General features: G+C 39.7%; 1 long non-coding RNA gene across 1 annotated transcript; it reads right to left on the bottom strand.

Moving 5' to 3' along the window:
* Window positions 1–3,089: 3,089 nt before the first annotated feature.
* On the bottom strand, window positions 3,090–5,522 carry LOC144715224 (uncharacterized). Its single transcript, XR_013584555.1, has 2 exons — window positions 3,514–5,522; window positions 3,090–3,421 (listed from the first exon to the last, which is right to left on the bottom strand). It is a non-coding gene; the product is annotated as an uncharacterized LOC144715224 (long non-coding RNA).
* Window positions 5,523–20,343: the final 14,821 nt, after the last annotated feature.

The following is a 20,343-nucleotide window of genomic DNA, read 5'->3' as shown; positions in this document are numbered from 1 at the left end:
TTCATCTTTATTTATTTTCCTACACTTTACTTATATCCATTCCAAATAATTTAGATTTTAAGATTAGCAATGTTGTTGTGAGAGCATATATTGTTCTTATGTACTTTCTAGTGCATATGCTGTGTTTGTGAAAAAAATATATACATTGGAAAAAATGATCTGAGAAGTTCATGCAAATATGAGTTCAGTGAATTACCAGTCAGCTAACTTGAAGGTCCATAAAAGTAGCAATGACAGAAAAATCAAATAAGGAAAATGAATATAAAAAATCAAGACTAAATGAAATCCCGATGTTCTTAGAGGTTGAATTTGAAACAGTACCGAGATTATAAAGTACGTTGGGGCCCAAAAAGTAGCAAGATGGAAGTCCACTAATTTTTTACATTGTATAATGTAATTATTAATGGTATTTATACGAGCATGAAGATGCGCATAAAGTGTTGCAGTCGTGGTGGCTGTTAAGGCAAACAAAAAAATTGACTGTATTTTAACATCTGCACAAGAGATGACCCATTAACAACAAATTTCATCTTCAAAATATACTTGTGGGATTCAGTTTATGAATTTTCTTTGGTATCCATTTTTATTTTTCCACCAAGGCCTACAAATAACCCATTCATCTAAAGTGAGTTTTATTATCAAGAATTTCCTTAATTCCCTCTATTGTTTTTGCCATTTATTGACACTGTTTCTGACACTAAGACAAGGTATTTGTGCCATTTTTTTGCATGACACTCCGTTGTCATCGCATACCATAACATCTCCAAAATCCTGCCCATGCTGAAATGTCCCATTGTACCTTCACTTCTCACTAAGCCACATCACCCTATGCACAACACAGCGTTGCCACCCATCATGTGGGATTACATCAGACAGATTGTGATAATTATGCATAAATATTATTTTTAAAATCATTTATTTTTATTTATCCATACCTATTACAACTTATTTATGATTAACAATGGAAAAAAATAATTATTGAGTTGTAGTTATTCAATTTATTGGTTTTTGAGACAAACCACGCTTGACTATCTTAAATCTAGTGGATTATGCTTACAAATTTATTAGAGTTTTATTGAAAAGATTAAAATTTTGTAAATAAAATAATTAAAAGTACTCAAAGAGTGAGAAGCCTTAGACATGACCTGAGAGGCAAAGTACTCAAAGAGGAGGATAGAAGCCCAACTTAATCCTCTTTAGAGACAACGTAAAATTGGGCCTGATTTGTGGAACCAACTCCATAAAATCAAGTTTAAAATTTTATTTAATATTTGAGGATAAAAAATGGATGAAGACTGAATTTCAAGATAATAAAGCTTACTGAATCCAAATAATTAGATTCAAAGGTTGAGACCGTTTGGGCTCTTCTACTTAAACTTGTATTCTCCTGTTCTTGTATTCAATCATTGAGTTCTGTCCCAATACGTTTTTGGCTGAATTTTTTGATAGTTTTTCTTAGTTCCACTCCCTATGGGTGTCATGTTGAGAAATCAGCAATATAAATATACTGATCAGGAGATGAAGAATAGATAACACTGTCTTGTGCCCTACCATGTGTGAGTAGAAATTTTTGCGTGTTCCTTTAACTTCTTGACCTTTTCTCATTTTTTATGCTAGGTTATCATTGAGAAATATAAACTGTATCCAGACCTTTCCAAAGCATCAAACCACACTATAACATTAACCATGTAACACTACTTACACAATTTCTTGTACACCTTTAACCTCAGCCCAATTTCACTCTCAATTCATTCTGACGGGCCAAATAGGCACCTGATTTATGCATTGGCATCCATAAGTGCCGCGTGCAATGCATATATATGAAGGTTAATTTATTTTTTCTAATTCTATTATTCCACTAAATTTCCCAAAAATTCCTAATTTTTATAAATATTAAATAATTTTTAAAAATAAATAGGTAAATATCTCATTTTCAAAAATTATTTTTAGTATTTTCCTTCATTTTGATTGATATTATCTTTATAAATTCATAAAATACAGAAAATTAAAGAGCATCAAATGACACTAATATGAAAGCAAAAATTGCACTTTCTCGATACAACTGTCTATAAATTTGTCATTTACGATGGTCTTAGTTAGGACATTTTAACCCCAATTAATAGCATGTTATTGGTGATTATCAATAGTCATACATCTAAGAATACATGTTAATAGATCAATAATCAGATCATGTAGTTTAGAGTCAGTTATATTTTTGTTTAGTTGTTCAAATGTGGTGTCTCAAACCTTAGAGTGTCTGATCTGTACACATATTGATGCATTATTTGGTATCTAAGATATCATGGCCTTCTTCTCAATTAGGAATTCTTTATAAATTAAACATCATCTTGTCATTTCATCACAACTGGAGAGGAGCCTGTTCAAGAGGAGAGAAGAAATAAGGGCATCCAAGGAGACACTTTCCTTGGCGTTTATAATTTCTGACGTTTAAATCTTTTATACTGAATGTGATTTTTCATAAAATTATGTATTGTTCAAGTATGTGCTCCAACATCCCATATACTTTACATGTGTGACCCTTAAAGCCCTTGTATTCATCTAGTTAATTACTCCATAATACCAATAATGCCTTATTAGATAACATACTGAATTAAATAAATTTAAAATATAGTTTAACTAATCATAAATTCATGTAAAATATTAAACTAGTTGAGTCTCCAACGCATGATGTGCCAAGCTAGACAACATGTTATAAAGAAAGAAAAGAGTGCATCAAATCTTTCATGAAACCAGTTTACCATTATTCACCATATATGTATAATTCCTCATTTGTTTGAGAAAAATATTGTTGTAACACGACGGTCGGGGTCGACACTTCCTGTTATGTCCGGAAGGTAGACTCTAAATGCAACGAAATGACGAGGTTTAATGTATATCATTTGAGCATATTTCAAGGAGAAACACGATAATCGACAATGACTTGAGCCGTAGATCAGTCGGACGACACGTGACTGGTTAGTCGCAATCAGGCTCCCAACGACTCATGTGAGCAGATCAAAAGAAGACGAGTGGGGAACGTTCTCGTCCAAGAGTGTCCACACCACCAACACGGACGAACAGTTCCGATATCGACAAGGAAAATCCCTATTCCCAGTACAGTGGCTAATCCTATAATCACGCTTGAAAATTCACTCACGGCGATGAGCAATCTACAATGGAGTGCAATACATGAATGCGGAGTTAATAAAATAGCAACGAGATAGTTTAAGCACTACGACGGTGGCAAGGACGTGCGCTGGCATCCGAGCGACGACATGGGACAGCTAAATCTCCAACGATCCGGGGTTCAATGGGGGAGGTACGTTGTCCTCTCTACACCGTACCGACCAGAATCCTATCTACTGCCCACGCTGTGCGTTCACTACCCTAACCCTTGCGCCGGAGATACTCTTGGGAGGTACTGAATGAAGTAAAAGAAACTCAAGATTAGCGACTGCAAACGAACCTGTGGGGCCGAATCCAGGTCGGTCGTAATGGGTGGCGACGGGTAACCTTGCGATGAATCATCTACGGCGTGCAACGGGCGCCGAAGCAGAGTCTATCGACGTGGGCATACGTGGCGTCCAAACATGTGCGGGTCGGCTTGGCAAGCACGATGACTTCATACGTGAGGGGCAACCCACGGAGTCAAGGGCGCCCGCACGGTCGATGGCGTATGCGTGGGCCGGTGGTGATTTTGACCCCCATGGGTAAGCTCGAAGGGGAAGGTGAGAAGCACGATCTGGCCAGGTTGGACGTGCCAAAACGGCCAAAGCGACTGCAGAGCCTCGCACCACCAGCAAGCGTGCGCATGAGCAGTCGAGCGGCCGAGCATGCGGAGAGGCACTAGAACTCCCGGTGTTTGGCAGGCCTGATCCACGACGTCAGCAGAGTCGAGCAATGGGGGAAGTAGTCGAGTGGCCTGCCTTCCCTTCAAGCGACAACTCAGGCGGATTCAGAAGGTGGCCGACGGGGTCATATCGGTAGCTTGGGCAGCCCTCCACCGAAAAGGAGATGGGAAGGGATCGCTTTGGATGCCGATCAAGCAGGTTGCTTGAACCCTTGTGGGAACCGGCCTATGGGAGTTAGTTTGACCCCGCGCTGATTCTCGCGGACTCGTGGGACCGGAGGGAGCAGAGCTCAATCGTCCGGTCACCGACGGAGCAAACTGGGGGGAAGCGAGCTCAACCCTAAAATCCTCCTATGGGCAATCCGCAATTTCTGTTTCTGGGATGGGGAGCGTCCAACCGGTCCAGTCCAAAGGAAGTGGCTCGGTCTTCGCGTCTCGAGAATAGCAGATCTGAGGGGAGCAAGCTAGACCGCGATCTGTTGAAGAGCAACTCGCGGTGACTTGCTTCCAAGATGATGGGGGCACTGGGGTCTTCAGATCTGCGGTGTTAATTCAAAGAGAACACAAGAAGGAGAGGGAATTCGGGTGGTAGAGTAGATAAGTCCCTCGATGTTCAAAGGAAATCAGAAGAATCTCCAAGGGGAGCGATCGCGGAGGGAGTGAGGTCACGAGAGGAGATCAGAGAGGGGAAATCGGGAGATGAGATCATAAAAGAAGAAACGGGAGGTGGTCAGATGTAAGAATGGGAGTGGAGATCGCTGGGGAAGAGACGAATGGAGATTGGAGGGAAGAATTGGATAAGAGATCGCAGGGGAAGAGACGGATGGAGATCGGAAGAAAGAATTGGAGAGGAGATCGCTGGGGAAGAGACTAAGGGAGATCAGAGGTGAAAGAAGGGAGGAGATCGACAGAGAAAGGATGGGAGAGGGGATCATAGGGAAAAGAGATGAATGGAGATCAGAGGGGAAGGATAGGGAAGCAGAGGAAACAAAAGAAGAAGACACAAAGGGTAAAATCTAAGTTCAACAGAAAAAAAATTCAAGCTTACTAGCGACCTCCGTATCCTCTCCTTTATAAAGGTTGGACTAGGGGGACCGCTTGCAATGCTCGCTTTACTGTCTCACTCTCTTATCTGTGTACAGCGGCATGGGTTAAATGGACAGCAACTGGCTTGAATCTCCCACCGCATCCCCCCACACGTAGTGAGGCTCAGCCCTTCCACACACGCAGATAGAGAGTGAGAGAAGAAAGATAAAGTCAATAACGTGAGCCCGAGATGTTGACTTACTCGTAGTTAGTCTCCTCGTCGACGATAATGTTCCAGCTCTCCCCCATCGCGCTCTTCCCATATTGATGAACATTATGCGAACAGAGAAGCATTGTGACTAACTAAAAATGCAATCAAGGATAGCGAGCCAAGGAGCTACCCGTTTCCGAGGTGCTCTTCTCCCCAAGCTCTCGACCATCCTAGAGATATTTTAAAAACAAAGAATTACTGAATATTCATGAACCAGTGGAGAAGCGTACGGGCCTCAGTGGGGGATATATGCCACGTGTCTCCCTTCCGGGTGCCGACGCCAGAGAAGAATCTCTCTTCCCACTTGTCCCCCACTTAGTGTCAGTTTCTCCTTCCGCTCCTCTGTAATCAGGAAGCTCGATCTTTGTTTCTGTCTGCTAGGGGGGCCCGCTTGCTATGCGTGCTAGGGATAGAGAGAGAAGATGGTGAGTGAGAAAGAATTTCTTCAGCACAAGAGATTGAATTTAGTGATTAGAGGCATTGAGGCTAATCATGTGTAAGATGAACAACAAAAATTAAGGGAAGAGCAGCCAAGAGTTTTGAAAGAAATTTTGTTAGAGCTATTTAGGAAATTTAGCAGAATGAAGGAAAACATTGATGGAATAATCGATGAATAAAGAGGCCTAATTGATCTTCAGACTGACATATCTTTGATTTCTTTTCTTTTCTTTCTTACAAAATATCTTCGATTTCTAAGGGGCTTCATTTCTCAGATATTCCCTAGAGAGAGTGGAGTTTTGAGATGTAGAAAAACATGGCAAAAAAAAATAAATCATACCATGAAATTCGTGAGTGAAAGACATAATTGACTCAATAAGGAGAGGGAAGAAATCGATTAATAGAGGGCGTTATACTGGTGGATGTCTTTTTTTTTAGCGAGGAGGCATTCGAGGATGCACTCCTTGCAGAAGACATGTCCCTTGGGGCAGAAGAAAGGGGAGTCGAAGGGCTTCAGGTAGAGGTGACACACATGGAAGGGCTTGATTGAGTCTTTGCAGAGCTGTTCCTTCGACGTGCCGTATCCCAGCTTCCTCTTCTCGTCGTACGTGAAGAACATGAGGTCGTTGTCATTCTTCGAGTGACTCTATGGCATCTTAGAAGAAGAGTAAGAAACTGTACACCGGCGCAAAATTCAGGATCGGAGAGTGGGAAAGATAGGCGGAGCGAGGAAGGATACGCAGAGCGAGAAAAGAAGGATACGAGGAGCGAGAAGGATATGCAGGCCCCCTCTTCTCTCTCACTCTCTCGGTTATCTCTCACTCTCTTGTCAGCCAATCAGTGTCCAGAAGGGTACACTAATTCCTATTATTAGTAGTGGAGATTAGGGTCTATGGGGGGCCTAATGGGCCAAAATGTTAATTGGACCCTAAAGGGGCCCAATAAAACAAAATTGAAGGGCCAAAGAGGAGAGTTACATGCTCTCCACTTGGTCCTCCTTACAGCACTTGTAGGAAGTAATTTCAAAAAGAAGGATAAGGTCAACTTTTCACCCCGTTGACTAGGGTGCATACCTGAATTCGGGGTCTCGGATGTCGGCTCTGGCTTGCCGTGTCAGCTGACTTCGGGTCTTCAGCAATGGATGGTCCCCATCCCGAAACCTTGTCACGAGACGGTTTTCCTCTATTTCGACCCACTTGGGCATCCTTCCTCTCCTATAAAAAGGGACGCCATGCCCAAGAAAGCCTTAGAGAGTGCATTTTGAAAATTGAAAGTTCTTCTCATTAGAGTTCCCATTTCCTCCCCATAGGGAGTTATCATTTACCGCTCTTGTAGATAGAGATCATGGATTTTCGCCTGCTCGTCACCAGATTCACCACGTGGAGATCAGTCCGTGGAAGAATCGCATCTTCGTCGACACCTTATTTTGTTGTTTCATCTTCTTGGAGTGACTTCAAGAAGCTGCACGCCACACGTTGTCAGATTCATCGAGCCGAGCCTCTCTCCGCTGGAAGAGTGACACCGCCACCTTCGCCGTTCCCAAGTTCATCTTTTTTTCATTTCTTGGAGCTTCTTGAAGCCTCTTGGAGCTTTCCTGGGTTGTCTTGTAAGAATGTTTCCATACTGCTTGTTGATCGTCTTCATCGCCACTAATAGAATTGGAGCTACCATCATTTTCTTTCTTAGACTTATTGTGCACAGTGTACGGGGTTGATCTTCTTTTGCACCTACCTGAGTCATTGGACTAACATTATCGACTGATCAACATCGCGTGCACCATGCCTTCGCCTTCGCCTATGACTATTGTGCCTCAGATATTGCCACTCATGGTGTTTGTCCAAGGGGTTCATCGTCTAAGCCGTTGTTTCTTGCGATTGTCGTACACAATCCTTCATCCCTGGTGATTATGCAATAACGAATACGTCTATCCAGGGCCGTCAACTACCAAGTAACATTCTTTCGTGTGACCGGTTTCCTTGACCTTGCCTACTTGCGACCGTGCAAGCCTGTGATCATCGGACTGCTTCAAAGTTGCTGCTCATGGCCCCCTATTCGCGGTGATTACACATTCAACCATTATCTTCTTGTGGCCTTTTTCGGCGATTTCTCACCCTGGTGATAATACAAATGTGGGGTTATTAACTCAAAACCGATGCCCGCAGATTTCAGCTATCGTCTACCCAACCATTATTTTCTACCGCAGAGTTAGATGCCAAGCGCCTGAGATACTCCTCTTGAACTCATTCCAACCTGCTAGAGGGATTGATTCTAAAAACACAGTTTGGCCACCATACTGCTTGTTTGTGCCTGCCCTTGAATTTGGTCCACCCGTGATACCACTTCATCGTACGGTTGCATCCCGACTGCTGATCCTTATGCCAGCACGGTCTCTGGTCATCCTACGTAGTTGTGTATCCCTAGCCTAGATAATTCAAACTCATCATTGACTTCCTGCCACGGACTCATGGATTTTCAAACCCTCAGGTGTCTCCATCTTCCCTTCTTTAATATTGCAGTATTAATTACTTCCCGTCTTTAATATTGCAGTGTCGTCTTCCCCTACGCGCTCCTCTATCAAAATATTACCTGGAAATTTAAATCAATATTAGGAATAGCCACTTGTGTCGAGAGGTAGAACTTTCTTGAGATAGCGATTAGGATAATTAGCCGTGAATGTTGGTGATGCTTTTGAACAAATCGTGTCCCCCACCTCCAAGATCACCTAGTAAGTCAAATGGGTCATTGGGAGTCTGGTCAGGCCGGTCCACTCCCAAAACTTTATTTCATTGCCAAAATAGTTAGCAGATCGGCACAACAATTCTCATTGATTTCACTCGATACACTACATATCTCATAGTCATCTCACTCACTGACCATTATCCTGAGTAGTAACAAGAGCCAATTGATCTCGACGCTCATCGTGTCACAACTTAGGGCTAAATTAATGATCAAAACCTCTTATCCTTTTGAGGACTGATGTCTTTAGAAACAATTATAATTTTTCACTAGTATTTCTACCGCTTAAGCCAATGATTTAATTATATCATCTTCCTTGAGAAAGTCTAGTTCATGTTCATTAAAATAAAGGTATATTAAATATTTTATCATGTGATTTTATAACAAAGACCTCAAGTACATGTCATGAATAAGTATACTATTCTGAGATCGTAACCGATTCATTAGTATTATTTGAAGACAAAATCCAAATATTCATATTTAAAGGATACTAGAGAAGGATATTCAAATACCTTAGTTGTATGATAAGAATGAAGTATCCTTTAGCCAGTAGTGATGAGACATTATAGATGGATATTGAGTGCTCTCTAGAGAAATATTTCAATGAATTCCTGAATTTTATTACACTTAACTGTCAATCAGATTTATTTATGGAGCACTTGTGTAAATGGTCCTTAAACCTGAGGCAACACAGACTCTTTGCAGATGGATGGTTGTATTTCCATAATGACTTTTGAGTTTCTAATTATGTGTTTCAAAGCAGCCAAGCTGAAAGGCTAACCTTAGATCACTATATTCCACTGGGATCATGGCATCTTCTTGCTTCAGATCAACCTCCCTAATCATCTGCCATTAGAATAAGACTCGATTGACTCATGCAAAAACACAATTAAAATCCTGGATAGGGTGATGGAAATGTCAAAGAATATTTTCTCTAAAGATTATTGCCACACATTAATCGTAAACATAATGATTCATTAGGACTTGATGGTTAACCATACCCTAAGTCACTAGATAGTCTTATGGTAAAGGTTTGATGAAACAGTTGACTTGCTCCTTTATATACTTGACATACTCAATTTGATGCATCCAATTTAAACATTTTGAAGAGTATATGATGTATCTATCATGTAATTAACATACCTATCTCGTGATTAATGATGAATAAATTCTATTTTATGCATCAATTTCCATATTAAGTAATTTTGCTATTTCTTCAGGTACGCGAAGCCACATCCACAGTCACCCACACCAGCACTTCAGGTACGTGCATCATCATGGACCGTGCGCACGTATGCAAGGCAAGTTCTTTCTCTCTTTCTCTATTTCAAAAGTGATATAGTTTTCACATTTATATAACAATGATAGATTTTAAATCTTCCGATATGGGATCGCAAAGCAGGAATTTTCAGAAAAAATTATGGGCCTAGCGAGCAGACTTTACAAATCTTTATTGGGCCCGAGGGCCGCTGCGAGAATAAGTCATAGAGGAAACTCATTTCAAGCTTAGCATTGATTCAGCCCGATGATCGTGTCAAAAGGGGGTTCACTTAAATAGAATGTCTTAATCTTGATTGTTGATCTTCTTTAAGGATATCGAGTGGTCAAGTTCCATTTTGATTTCTTTAAGGATTTTACTTTCTCTATTCAGGGGCTGACTCATAGGAGAGTGATGATGAGGACGAAAGTAAACGTGCCAGCTAGGAAGAAGAGCTGACTGGATGAAGCAGAGTGTGTGTGGACCACGGAACTTAAGCGGGTCCACGACTAAAATTTAATGATAGACGTTGAACCCCTAATACATGGATCCAATAGCACAGGCATCAGGACAGTAACTTCTGCCACTCATTGTTGTCTTTACTGTCGGAGACCTCATTTCAGTGACGAGAAGACAAATCTCCACCAAATCGCCGCCAAAAGGGAAGAGCAATAACCCCATACCAACAAGCGCCACTTTTGCAGCATTCCTATCCTATAAATCAGTATTTTCTTGATCCAAACACCATCTTTCTCACCAAATTTTAAATCAAATTTTGAGATAAAAAAACGGGGGAGATCCTCTCTTTCTTTACATTTTGTCTTGGATATCTCAGTCAGTGAGTGTGACAGACTTGTGACCTGAAGAGATATCGGTGGGAGAGTGGTAGAAGAAGAGAGAAATCAAGAAGAAGCATGACTGAACTTACCTGGAGGATGATTCGGCCGCGAATGGAGTCAAAAGCAGTTGTAAACTCCAAAAGAAGTCGAATAGTCTTGATAAGTTAATGTCTATCCACTCTTGATAAGTTTCTAAAAAAAACTAGATAATATTTTCATACATTTAGGACTTGAACATCTCGTTTCATTGGAATTTTCTATTCTTTCACAATTCATCAAGCAATTGATATGCATTGTTTTTACAAAGAAATTCTATAAAAATTTTCATACAATTTCGAAACCAATTAAAAATTCTAAAAAAATACCTAACAAATGTGGCTTATTCCGTTGATCTTCTAGTTCTAAAAACAAAAAAACTTCATTTATTTATTGACAGAGAAACATCCTGTTTTGACAGAGAAGTATCGTGTAGTGAAACCATCTCGTTTAGGCATTTTTTCAAACTTTTCATGTTCATAGTCTTTTCTGAAAGTTTACTTTCAATATTCTACATAACTTGACTTCTAAAAATTCTATAAAGTTAGCTAAATTCTCCAATTAAAATTTAACTTCAAGATATAAATTTTGAGCTTCAAATAAAATTTCTAGAGTAAAGTTTCTTTATAAAATCACCTATTAATTTTAGTTGGCTCTCTCAAACATTTCTACAAACACTGAGTAGTGTTTGTTCATCCTATCTATTGTGCTACATTTCATGCTTTGTACTAATTCCGTCTTCCTTAAACGCCTTCTAATATTCTACTCAAACATCTTCAGAAAATCCATTTACATTTTCCTATCTAGTTTTCAAGTATTAATAATCATAAAACTCCTCATTAGTATTATCATTCTAAAATCCCTTCTCTCTACTCCCTAACTCATTCGTTAATTACAACTCTAAGAGCCAATCCCTGTGGAGACTACCTTACTCAGCTATACATTTATGAGTAAGATAACTAATTCATAAATTTTATCTGAATGAAGTGAAAATAATAACAATGACAATTTAACACCCCATTTTTGCTTTATCCATACTTTAGTGCATATATTGTACCTGGCCTCCCCACGGCCTGGAAACTTAACCTATTGAATGGGCTGAACCAATCATTCATTGAATAATATGCATTTGATATAGTTAATTAATAATTTTACCAATAAATGTTACCAGTCCATTTCAGTTATTCTCTAGGCTGATAGATGGGCCTAAAGGGTTACATGCCTAAGATTTTTTGGATGTTAAAGAATATACTCTACTCTACCATAAGTTCCTGAAGAAAATTAATATAAAATGACACCTAGTTATAGGTGCCCATGCAAGACAGACTCACAGCTTCCCCTCTTTCTCTGTCTCTCAAAAATAATACTTTCTATTATGAATCAATGGTGAGGAGATCTTCTCATAGGTCAAAAATTACGGTTTAAGGGAATAAAGATGAAATCTTATGCTTGAAAGAGAGTTGATCATGTGCAGACATATAGAAGTTGATCAGCTCAACAACTTAAAGATAGTTACCCAAGAAACCTAGTAACAGATGAATCTATTTTCTGTAAGGTGATATCATCATTTACTGATATAGTTTAAAATGGCATTATTTTTCTTCAATTTAATTGGTTTTGTGCAATGTGAAAATGACATATCTTGTCTAAGGTGAAATGACCATCTACTGATATAGATCCATTTTGTGTAGTATTTTGGCTTACATCTAAGCCAAGCATATGGCATTGTAAAAGTACAACTTAACATCCTCAAGATGTCTTTCAGCCACAGAACTACCAACACAACAATGAATTGAATCCCTCTTCTTCATAATAAGGTTTAGAGCCATCAATATTTTTGTATAGAATAATTCACAAAAACACATAGAACACCCAATATATATCTTTTGTGTCTCCACATGATGAGTGGGTGTAGGTAGTGTGACTCAATCTATATAATTTGATATTCTTCTTAAGTATCTAATAAATAATAACATTTGCAATATGTGTTTTTGTAAAATCTACCATTATAAAATGATCTCAACATAACTCAGTTATCGCTTTATAATAATATATTTAATAAATTATGAAAAATCCACATTAATTATATGAATTTAATTAATATAAATCAATTAAAAAAAATTTACATGGATCTGTGATTGGATCATAAGCCATATTATTCAAATTTTAATATCCTAGTTGGAACAAATCCAATCACTATCAATCAATAAGGTCAGAACATTTCACATGATTCCCACATAACGTTGAGCCAATGGTATCATTAGTGGGTCTACTATATATTTGGTGACAAAACTCTCTTCGTCCATGATAGCACCTTTGTCAATAATATCCCTTCTCCAATTAAAGTTACTTGTAAGGTTCTTTAACTTTTCATGAGACCCTAGTTCTTTTGTTCATGTAATGGTACCATTAATATCACTCAACAATTCCAGGGTTGGCATTTTAATTCATCAGCCACACCTTCACCTTGGAAATGTATTCACCTTCTATCGCCAAGTATATGGTGGTCCTTTTGATGAAACCTTTATAAGACAATAAACATCCTTTATCATTAATATTTTTAAAATAGTACTCCTTATATATAAAACTCCTTATCTCATCTTTATAATACATACAAGTCAAACAATTTGCTAGTCATAAAAAACTCCTTAATATATTTATTTAGGTTTTAATTATTAATACATAGGCTGCTTTTCAAAAGTCCACCATAGGCAGGTTCTTTCACGACCACATATTTTCTGAGGAAAAAACCCACACATCACACCCAATGAGCATAATGTCATCTATATAAATGATTATGAAAAAATATCATGTTTTGAGTAATTTTTTGTAAACACATCTTACATTCATTCTTAGAAATATATACAGTTTATTAATTTTTCAAAACCAATTTTCCACCTTGAAAGGATTTATTTGATTCTTAAATGGATCTTTGACATTTTCACAACTTGTTTGGGACTTATTTAGATAAATAACCCTCAGGTTGTATCATCTACAACCCATCATCAAGAATTTTACTAAGTTATGTTGTCTTGGCATCCATTTATCAGAAATTAATCACGGCATACTTTCAAGATGATTGTATGATATTCTATAGTTTTCAAGCTTGTCATGCATCTATATCATGATTAAGTTCATCAAAATAAATATTTATTCTTGTGGGTTATTTGTAATGAAAATCAATTTATACGTGTCATTATTTGGTGTATTATGATGCTGCCATAATATTCTTATTTGAGGGATACTTAAGACATATATTATTGGGTTCAAGTGCATTGATTTAAGGGTAGAAACTGTTTTCTATTTAACAAAAGTTATGATCGATACAAATCAATATTTAAGGAATCCTACATCAGGTGTGACTTGTGGGGAACTTGTTCTACCCTTGACTTGCTCCCTTGCAGATTTTTCTGAAACCGTTCACGTGTCCTGCCTCCAGATGTATTCACGTGATCAAATTGTTTTTCGATCTCCATTTGTTCTTCACCAAATCTTATTTAAGTTCGTGTAGATCTTCTCACCCTAAAGACTCTCTTATTGGATGAATACAAAAACTGAGAAGAAGAAATGGGGGCCCAACTCTCAATCACCTGGGTGCCTAAAATGAGTGGCCCTCCTCTATTGTTACTTCAAATTTTCATAAAAATCCATACAACCTTAAGTAAGAGTACACCCACCAATCCCCATACAACCTTATGTGTGTGATCCTCTAGGACCATATATCATACTTAGTGGCCCAATAATTATTATCAAACCTTATTAATTAACTATATTAACATATACATTAATTACCTAATGATCAATTTCACCAACCAATAAGTTAAGTTTCCAGCCCATAGGGTCCCAAAATACACCTCATGCTCTAGCAGATACAGAGCAGTGTCTGAACTACTATCATATGTTACCATATAAGCATAATTAATCATCTGTGCGAGAACTCCCAAATGACTTAGGGTATTGTTAATCATCAAACCTTAATCTGGTCATCCGATTACTACTGATGTGTAACAAGAATAATTGGACAATGAATTCTTGGTGATTTTGTCCATTTTGTCCATTGCAGAAATAAACTTGACGTTTCTTGGTGATTTTGTCAAATCGTGACGAGTACAAGGTCGCATGTCATCACTTGAGTCCACACATCACCATCTGAAATCAATAAAGCATATTTTTCAAAAAAAGGAGACATAATAGCTGCAAAATTGGACAGTTTATCATCACCACGTATAGGCCCACCATGCATTAGATAGGGTAGTCGTGTTCTCATTTCATAAAATAAAATTTTTATACTACCCTTACCGGATTGCGACGTTGTGCTAGATTGGTGCTCTCAACGTGATCGATGATGTGCTAACCAAACAAGCATTAGTAAAAATGGAAAAGAGATATGAGGGTCATGACTCATTTAAAATTCAAAAATACAGATCCAAATATGTGAGAAAGATGAGTGAGGAATAATCCAAGACACAGTAGCTATAGAGTATTCTTGACACCGGATGGAGGATTAGTTTTGCATAGGAATGCTAGAGGAGTCTCACATCTAGCTCGCGGTCTTCTTCCATCTTCATCGCTGGTATCTTGTGTTAGACAAGTAATCTGCGTCGTGAAAAAATGAAAGATTTTACTACCACCATCATCATGATTTTTGTTCACCAAGTCAAGGAGCAATAACAGAGTTCTCAATGTGTAAATAAACAGATAGTTCAATACAGCAGTCAAAGAACAATAGCAAAGTATATGTCATAAGATGAAGACAATATATTGAGAGTCTAACTGGTGGGTGCATTCACACGCATGGAGAATGGCTCATCATCATCATCGTCGTCATCGTCCTCTTCTGCTCTCAAATAATCGTTGTTGTACCATGACTTCAACATCATCAAGACTTCGACGCTCTCTATCGTGAGCCTTGATCACCTGTAGTTGACTACACAACACCCTTTTGAGAATAGACTCTCACACGCAGCTCTCATCGCTTGAACTGCTAGAAATTCCTTAGCCACCAATGCTAATGCGGGGTAAGTAACCTGACATGTTATGGTGATAAAAGCAATCAGATATTCAAGAAGGAAAGTACGAGATTTTGAATCTAAAATGCACATTATATGATACCCGTCTTCTTCCACTAACGCAACACCTCCATACGCATATCAATACTCGATGATCCTCGTATAGCGAAGACCACCTCTCTTAGGCGCCAAACAACATCCCCTAAAGAAATAGAAGGAGGATCGGACTCCTCTGCATCCAACACATCATCAAGGTTTATGAGGTCTACTTCAATGAACTCTTTCCACTAAAGAGTACATTCATCAATGACTTGACTCAGGCCCATAGTCGACGACATTGAGCGCCTTCAATCCAGCCTGTATAACTAAGTTGATCACATGCATAATACACAAGAATGACCCTTTGCCGTGAAATGGGCATTCAGTGGCTGCAACTCCTGTTCTAATATCTCCATCATTGTTGTGTTATTCGAAGCATTGTCTGTCGTAATAGCGCATACATTCGCTCTCAACTTAAATTCTGCAAGAACCTCCAACACAATCTGTCCCAAGCATCCCCTAGTGTGCGATCCCTCCAACTAGCGTAGAGCGAGGACACATTCACACATTTTCCATTCCGTGTCTACCCAATGAACGGTGAGACCTATAAATGAGATTTAATTTGCAGAAGTCCAACGATCTAGAGTGATGGCCAGTCTATCGACACTCTCTAATCGGTCACAAATACCGCTCTTCAACTCAATATAAAGCTTGAAAGTTTTTTCCTTCACAACCCTTGTCGATGGAATGGATATCTCCTCCACTGCAATGTATCGAAGCAGTTGTATGCAGTATTTCTTACATATAATGTTCCACGGTGAGGCCGACAGACAAATGAAATGTACAAGCTCTTCTTTTGTCATTTCCGACCTGCGGCTGGTGAAGTACAATTTTTCATTACCTTTTCGTTCAAAGATGTTCGCCACAGAGGGTTGGTTATAAGAGATGCTTTCTTGAGCCTTCAACTTGTTATACTCTTTAAGCTGAACATTTAGCAACTGTAGCCATAGGACCGAACTGCAACTATACTTATTTTTCTCTACTATCATAGCATGACCCCGCGTACGAGTCGCACAAAGATTGCACAAGAAAACCTTTGGCGCCACCTCTATGTAGTGTATCCGTGCAGCGCATTCATTCTTTCTCTTTTTCTTCTTTTTCGCTGTGGCCAGCATTCCCTTCGGATGATGCAGAGCTTTCAAGGAACCAGAATCATGCGAGAGAGGTGCTCTAGGCATCCTAAATTTGAGACAAAGTTTGAAGTGCAATTATAATGTAGAAATATTAAAGCAGAGTCTTGAATTAAAATATATGAAATATATGACAACTACAATGTTGAAATGTAGAGTCTTCCTCCTCTAGGTAAATATAGAAGCAAAATAAATGAAATATATGAAAATTAACTAACAAAAAGATTCTCCCATGTGTGTCTCATTTTTCACATATCTACCAACCTTATAAAATACATCCGAGGCAAATTCAGGAATTGCTCTTATCGTTATGGGGAAGACAGAGAACACTGTGGAGAGCTTTGTCTCGAAAGTGTCTTTGTGCGTTGATTACTTTTTTTTGGAAGCTACCGTGCAGAGGAAAAAAATCGGTGAGACAAATGCATGATTATCATCATGAATCAAAAAGCGAGACAGTGAAAATTTTAAACCACAATTTTGGTTAATTTTAGTATTTAACGACTTGGGTCAATTGGAAATAAAAAGCCATTCACACCACATGCAGTAAGATACCATGTTGTACATGTAGGCCACATCACACAATCTCCCACTCATAATTACTATCAACCTCAACAAGGGTTATACAGAAAACTACAACTGTTTTATCTAAAAAATTCCATCAGAAACATATACTTCATCCAACAGTTTTGTCATTTAATTAGAGGACAATTTTTAGCCACTCGAAAAATTTTCCATGCATTGAAATTTCATATTTCCCGTCTTATATTTCCTTTGATAACAAAACTATGTTATTGCTTTCTTGAGTGAAACATTGAGCAATAAATTCCAATCATAAACTCAGGATTGAGGAAGGAGTGGAAGCTGATGATATGTTAGTTTACAAAAAGATTAATGGGTAAATTTAGCTTTTGCTCATACTACAACAGATATAGCCTATGCAGCCAATGCACAAAGTCATATTATGCATTCCACTAGAAACATGCATCTTAAAGCTGCTCACTTTGCCGTCATGTATTTGAACAGGCAACAGGAAGTAAAATTTAAATATCAAAATTAAATGTCTTGGAAATGGTTAGATTAAATGAAACAATGTCTTGGAGGAATGGCTATGATATTGACAAAATGTTCATGGATAATTCATTTGGAGTGTTGCATTGGACCAATATCCAGACAACTAATGACAGCAAAAGTTTGTTCATTCTAAATTCTTTGTGTTTGCAGGCCAAAAACATAGAGATGATGCTACTCAAAAAGGAATAAAAATGTACAGATTCCCAGAGAAGACTTCCTGCTTATATCATCCAAAGCTCTAAAGGCCCATTCATGAATCAGTGAAAGCATCAAGGAAAAAAGCATGTTTCATATACATTACACTTGAAGAGATGAAATGAAAAATTAATTCAAGAATGAAGTGATTCTGGTGTTACTGAACCTTTTAGTCGTTCACTCCATTCAAAAATCCATTCAATAATGAAGATATTATGTCGTTTGTATGGCAATCTTGAACATTTATGGCTAATCAACAAGGTCACAAATCTTACTTGCCATAGAAACAAAATAGATAATAAATCAATTAATGAGTTGCAGATCATGTGAATGTTTCACAGCATAGATCTCAAATCAAATGATGAAGTCAATCATGAGTTTGCTCGTGTTCCCTTTGATCAAGATAAAAAACTTCATTCTATGTGCCTCTCATATATAAACGATCCGAAGAAGCCATTGGTTCTCTCAAATCTAGTTCATTGCATTTATAGGGGACAAATCCTGGGTTCACAAATTTCTGGATTCTAAGTGCAATGTGGAGATAATATCTAGGTTCACATATTTCTGAGAACTTCAGCATCTCAGTCTGTTTGAAAGAAAGGACCTCAAACTATATTCAGGTACGAGTCTACAATGGTATCACTTGATACGTGATAACGATTCATAATTCAACTATGCGTCTTATCTTCTTAAGGTGTCTCCAAGTAGGTTGAGACAAATTACAACGACGACTAAAGAGAATCACAGGGGTGTTCAGTTCATCGTTCAATTTAATATGCTAATCTCGAACCAAATATTAATGAGAACGGGCAACAGAGTGAATAATAAATTATTTCACTGATTTCTGGGTCCATTTCTTAGCCAAAAATATTTGAAAGATTAAACTTTTTTCGGTCCCTCAAGTCCAGCACCCATCTCATATCTCTCGACCCTACATGTATTTGCTTAGAAGATATCTGCTTGATCCAAACATCACTGGCTGAACAACTGCGGTATTGACTCAACACAACTGGATGATGGGGGATCATCACATTGACCAAGCCACAGAACACACAAACCTCGTCTCACAGCTCGATCCAACGTCCGCGACCTTCGTTCGAGTACTCGACACCATCAATGACTTTGAGCTAAGATTTATTTTCTTGAGTTTTGATTTTCTAAACAATTCGGATTTGGCCGCCATGTTTGGGCTCGTCTGCTATCATTTTATTTTCCGTTGGTTTGATGTACATTTCGGGGGAAACCACATTGCGAGACGGTTTTCCCTGTTTCGGCTCGACTTGGGCATCCTCCCCCCCTTTATAAAGAGACGGTATGCCCAATGGAAGATTTAGAGAGTATGTGAAAATTGAAAGTTGAAGTTGAATTTTCTTTCCTAGTTTTCCATTAGTCCAGTAGATAGTCATCTTCGTTAGATCGTGGGATTGTGGCCTCCTCTCCACGACGAGATTACCGTGGAACGTCGCCCTCGCCCGCTGGTATCGTAGTTTCTTCTTCACCACCAAGAACGCCCGTTCTTGGTTGTTGTTGTTCAAGAAATCATCCAAGAAAGGCCATTCTTGAAGAATCCTGGAGCCTGTGTTCGCCTTCTTCTGTTGCCACCGACGCCGCTGTTGCCGCTGCCACAACCATCGACATGGCCGCCGCCGCCCAATGCCTTGTTACTCCTGCATCTGTGTGCACCTGCGCCCACTCACCCCATGATCGCGTGCCCCCCGCACCCACGTGCCCTGCGCTCCTGCGCCCTTGCGCCCTTGCGCCCAACCTGCGCATTCCCATGCCCACGAGCCTGCCTGCACGCCCAGAGCCTGCGCGCCCGCCTGTGCGCTCGCCTGCACGCCCGCCTGCACGCCCCGTGCCCACACACCACCCGCGAGCCCACCTGCGTGCCCCTGCTCGCACACCAGCCCGCTCGTCCTGCCGCGCACTCGCCGTGCGTCGTACTCGGCCCTGTCTGTGCACACGCCTGCATGCCCACGCACGGTTCGGTCCGTGCGCATGCTGCGTGCCACGCACAGCCCTGCCCGCACGGCCACGCCCAGTCGCCTGCGCGCCCCCATTTGGCGCCACGCCCTCCTGAGCTTGTTACGGTCCTCAACTGATCCTGATCGTTGTCGTTGCCATCCAAGCCTCGAGTCGCGCACGCTCCGCGCGCGTCGGGTGCACTCCACGCCCTCCGCGCGCGCGTTGGCGCTCCGCGCACCCTTCACGCGCCCCATGCGCGGGGGACGTTGCCTACGCCTGATCCTTCGTCAACGACGTCAGATAACACCTGTCCGATAACCCTTTGCCACGGACTTCTGGTCTCGACCCATCAGGTACCGTCGTTTACCCTTCTTTTAAATTGTGGTATTATTACTTCTTCCAGTGCTGTCTTTCGCTACT

This window comes from Wolffia australiana, chromosome 18 (genome assembly GCF_029677425.1).
Source record: "Wolffia australiana isolate 7733 chromosome 18, ASM2967742v1".
NCBI lineage: Eukaryota > Viridiplantae > Streptophyta > Magnoliopsida > Alismatales > Araceae > Wolffia > Wolffia australiana.
The sequence above is the reverse complement of the archived record's forward strand: the minus strand, read 5'-3'. Positions and strand labels throughout refer to the sequence as shown.